The sequence below is a fragment of the Apteryx rowi genome, unplaced genomic scaffold, assembly GCF_003343035.1.
Source record: "Apteryx rowi isolate R43461 unplaced genomic scaffold, aptRow1 scaffold_107, whole genome shotgun sequence".
Lineage (NCBI taxonomy): Eukaryota > Metazoa > Chordata > Aves > Apterygiformes > Apterygidae > Apteryx > Apteryx rowi.
In genome coordinates, this window is record NW_020447275.1 from 726,322 (window position 1) to 731,321 (window position 5,000).

Sequence of the window (5,000 nt, forward strand, 5' to 3'; positions counted from 1 at the left end):
GCTGTCTTGCACTCTCTTGCGCGATCTCTCGCGCGCTCTCGCGCTCTCTCACGCTCTCTTGCACTCTCTTGCGCGATCTCTCGTGCGCTCTCGCACGCTCTCGCGCGTTCTCTCGCGCTCTCGCGCTCTCACGCTCTTGCGCTCTCTCTTGAGCTCTCTTGCGCTCTCTTGCGCTCTCTCTCGCGCTCTTGCGCTCTCTCATGCTCTCGCGCTCTCTCGTGCGCTGTCTCCCGCGCTCTCCCGCGCTCTCCCGCGCTCTCGTGCTCTCTCGCGCTCTCTCGCGCTCTCTCACATGCTCTCTTGCGCTCTCTCGCGCTCTCACGCCCTTGCGCTCTCGCGCCCTTGCGCTCTCTTGCGCTCCCTTGCGCTCTCCTGCGCGCTCTCGCGCGCTCTCTCGCCTGCTCTTGCGCTCTCTCGTACCTTCTCGCGCGCTCTTGTGCTCTCTCTCGCTCTCTCGCTCTCTCTGTCTGTCTGTCTCTCTCTCTGTCTCTTTCTCTCTCTCTGTCTCTCTCTCTCTGTTTCTGTCTCTCGCGCTCTCTCGCGCTCTCGCGCTCTCTCGCTCTCTCTGTCTGTCTCTCTCTCTGTCTCTTTCTCTGTCTCTCTCTCTCTGTCTCTGTCTCTCGCTCTCTCCCGCTCTCCCGCTATCTCGCCTTCCCTGTCTGTCGCTCTCTCGCGCTCTCTTGCGCTCTCTCACGCTCTCTCGCTCTCTCGCGCGCTCTCGCTCGCTCTCTCAGTCTGTTGCTCTCTTGCGCTCTCTTGCACGCTCTCGCACGCCTGCTCTCTCGCGCGCTCGCGCACTCTCTCCTGTTTTCTCGCTCTCTCGYTCTCTCGTGCTCTCTCGCGCTCTCTTGCGCTCTCGCTCTCTCGCACTATCGCTCTCTCGCTCTCTCATGCTCTCTCTGTCTCTGTCTCTGTCTCTGTCTCTCTGTCTCTCTGTCTCTCTGTCTCTCTGTCTCTCTGTCTCTCTGTTTCTGTCTCTGTCTGTCTCTGTCTCGCTCTGTCTCGCTCTGTCTCGCTCTCTCGCGCTCTCTCTCCCGCCCTCTCTTGCTCTCGTGCGCTCTCTCTGGCACTCTCCCATTCTCCCGCCCTCTCACTCTCCTGCTCTCTCACTCTCCTGCTATCTTGCTCTCTCTGTCTGTCGCTCTCTGTTGCTCTCTCGCGCTCTCTCGCTCTCTGGCGCTCTCTCGCACTCTCGCGCGCTCTCCCGCTCTCTCGCACTCTCTGTCTGTTGCTCTCTGTCACACTCTGGCGCTCTCTCGCGTGCTCTCGCGCTCTCGCGCTCTTGCGCTCTCTCACTCTCTCGATCTCTCGCGCTCTCTTGCGCTCTCTCGCGCTCTCTCGTGCTGTCTCCCGCTCTCTCTTGCTCTCTCGCGCTCTCTCGCTCTCTGTCTGTCTGTCTGTCTGTCTCTCTGTCTCTTTCTCTGTCTCTGTCTCTCTCTCTGTCTCTGTCTCTCTCGCTCTCCCTCGCTCTCTCTCGCTCTCTCTCGCTCTCTCTCGCTCTCTCCCGCTCTCTCCCGCTCTTGCGCTCTCTCTCTCTGTCTGTCGCTCTCTTGCACTCTCTCACGCGCTCTCGCACGCCTGCTCTCTCTCGCTCTCTCTCGCTCTCTCGCTCTCTTGCGCTCTCTCTCGCTCTCTCGCTCTTGCGCTCTCTTGCACTCTCGCGCTCTCTCGCTCTCTCTCGCTCTCTCGCGCTCTCTCGCTCTCTCACTCACTCGCTCTCTCGTGCTCTCTCTCTCTCTCGCGCTCTTGCGCTCTCTCGCGCTTTCTCGCTCTCTCGCGCTCTCTCACGCGCTCTCGCACGCTTGCTCTCTCGCTCTCTCTCGCTCTCGCGCTCTCGCGCTCTCTCGCTCTCTCTCGCTCTCTCGCTCTCTCGCTCTCTCGCTCTCTTGCGCTCTCTTGCGCTCCCTTGCTCTCTCGCGCTTTCTCTCGCTCTCTCTCGCTCTCTCACTCGCTCTCTCGCGTGCTCTCGCGCTGTCTTGCACTCTCTTGCGTGATCTCTCGCGCGCTCTCGCGTGCTCTCGTGCTCTCTCTCGCGCTCTCTCGCGCTCTTGCTCTCTCTCGCGCACTCTTGCGCTCTCTTGCATGATCTCTCGCGTGCTCTCGCGCTCTCTCTGGCGCTCTCTCGCGCTCTTGCGCTCTCTCGCGCTCTCTCGCGCTCATGCTCTCTCTCACGCGCTCTTGCGCTCTCTCGCATGCTCTCGCGCTCTCACGCGCTCTCGCACGCCTGCTCTCTCTCGCTCTCTCTCGCTCTCTCGCTCTCTTGCGCTCTCTCGCTCTCTCTCGCTCTCTCGCTCTCTTGCGCTCTCTTGCACTCTCGCGCTCTCTCACTCTCTCTCTCGCTGTCTCACTCACTCGCTCTCTCGTGCTCTCGCGCTCTCTCTCTCGCGCTCTTGCGCTCTCTCGCGCTCTCTCGCTCTCTAGCGCTCTCTCACGTGCTCTCGCACGCTTGCTCTCTCGCTCTCTCTCTTGCTCTCTCGCTCTCTCGCTCTCTTGCGCTCTCTCGCGCTCTCGCGCTCTTGCGCTCTCTCGCGCTCTCACGCTCTTGCGCTCTCTCGCGCTCTCTTGTGCTCTCTCGTGCGCTCTCTCGCTCTCTCGCGCTCTCTCGCGCTCTCGCGCTCTCGCGCTCTCTCGCGCTCTCTTGTGCTCTCTCTCGCGCTCTCTCGCTCTCCCGCTTTCTCTCTCTCTCTGTGGCTGTCGCTCTCTGCCGCTCTCTGCCACTCTCTGCCACTCTCTCACACTCTCTCGCGCTCTCTCTGTCTCTCCCTCTGTCTGTCTCTGTCTCTCTGTCTGTCTGTCTCTGTCTGTCTCTCTCTGTCTCGCTCTGTCTCGCTCTCTTGCACTCTCTCCCACTCTCTCTCGCTCTCTCTCGCTCTCGCGCGCTCTCCCGCTCTCTTGCGCTCTCTCTGGCGCTCTCCCACTCTCTCGCTCTCTCGCTCTCCCGCTCTCTCTGTCTGTCGCTCTCTGTCGCTCTCTGTTGCTCTCGCGCTCTCGTGCTCTCTCTCTCTCTTGCGCGCTCTCTGTCTGTTGCTCTCTCGTGCTCTCTCATGCTCTCTCACGCTCTCTCGCTCTCGCGTGCTCTCTCGCGCTCTCTCTCACTCTCTCTGGCTCTCTGGCTCTCTGGCTCTCTGGCTCTCTCTCACTCTCACACTCTCTCTCCCTCTCTCGCGCTCTCTCGCTCTCCCGCTATCTCGCTCTCTCTGTCTGTCGCTCTCTTGTGCCCTCTCTCTCTCTCGCTCTCGCTCTCTCTCGTGCTCTCTCGCGCTCTCTCGCTCTCTCACACGCTCTCGCGCTCTGTCACGCTCTCTCGCGCTCTGTCTCTCTCTCTGTCTGTCTCTCTCTCTCTTTCTATCTGTCTCTGTCTCTCACGCTCTCTTGTGCTCTCTCGTGCTCTCTCGCTCTCTCCCACTCTCCCGCTTTCACGCTATCTTGCCTTCCCTGTCTGTCGCTCTCTTGCGCTCTCTCGCGCTCTCTCGCACTCTCTCTCAAGCTGTCTGTCTCTCTCTCTCTGTCTCATTCTCTCTCTGTCTGTCTCTCTCTCTGTCTCTCTCTGTCTCTCTCTGTCTCTCTCTGTCTCTCTCTCTCTGTCTCTCTGTCTCTCTATCTCTCTCTGTCTCTCTCTGTCTCTCTCTGTCTCTGTCTGTCTCTGTCTCTGTCTCTCTCTCTGTCTCTCTGTCTCTCTGTCTTTCTGTCTTTCTGTCTCTCTGTCTCTCTCTGTCTCTGTCTCTGTCTCTGTCTCTCTCTCTGTCTCTCTCGTGCTCTCTCGCTCTCTCTTGCACTCTCATGCTCTCTCTCGCGTTCTCGCGCTCTCTTGTGCTCTCTCTGGCTCTCTCACTCTCGCGCTCTCTCGCGCTCTCTTGCGCTCTCTCCCACTCTCTCCCGCCCTCTCGGTCTCCTGCTTTCCCGCTCTCTCGGTCTCCCGCTCTGTCGCTCTCTCTGTCGCTCTCTGTCGCTCTCTCTGTCGCTCTCTGTCGCTCTCTGTCGCTCTCTCGCGCTCTCTGTCGCTCTCTCCTGCTCTCGCTCTCCTGCTTTCCCGCTCTCTCGGTCTCCCGCTCTCTCGCTCTCTCTGTCACTCTCTCGTGCGCTCTCACGCTCTCCCGCTCTCCCGCTATCTCGCTCTCTCTGTCTGTCGCTCTCTGTCGCTCTCTCCCACTCTCTCGCTCTCCCACTATCTCGCTCTCTCTGTCTGTCGCTCTCTGTCGCTCTCTGTCGCTCTCTCTCTCTCTCTTGCTCTCTCGCGCTTTCTCGCTCTCTCTCGTGCTCTCGCGCACTCTCCCACTCTCTCGCTCTCTCGCGCGCTCTCGCGCTCTCTCGCTCTCTCACGCTCTCATGCTCTCTCACGCTCTCTCTCTCTCTCTCGCGCGCTCTCTGTCGCTCTCTGTCGCTCTCTCACTCTCGCGCACTCTCTCACACTCTCGCTCTCTCTCGCTCTCTCTCGCTCTCTGGCTCTCTGGCTCTCTCTGGCTCTCTCTGGCTCTCTTGCTCTCTCGCGCTCTCTCCCGCTCTCTCGCCCTCCTGCTCTCTCTCTCTGTCTGTCGCTCTCTCTCTCTCTCTCTGTCTCTCTCTGTCTCTCTCTCTCTGTCTGTCGCGCTCTCGCTCTCTCTCATGCTCTCGCGCGCTCTCTCTAGCTCTCTCTCGCTCTCTTGCTCTCTCTGTCGCTCTCTCGTGCACTCTCTCTCTCTCTCTCTGTCTGTCGCGCTCTCGCTCTCTCTCGTGCTCTCGCGCGCTCTCTCTAGCTCTCTCTCGCTCTCTTGCTCTCTCTGTCGCTCTCTCGTGCACTCTCTCTCTCTCTCACTCTCTCTGTCTGTCACGCTCTCGCTCTCTCTCGCGCTCTCTTGCACTCTGTCTCGCTCTGTCTCGTTCTCTCTCGCTGTCTCTCGCTCTCACGCTCTCTCGATCTCTCTCTGTCTGTCACTCTCTTGCGCTCTCTCGCTCTGTCTGTGGCGCTCTCGCGCTCTCTCACGCTCTCTCGCACTCTCTCCCACTCTCTCTCGCTCTCTCGC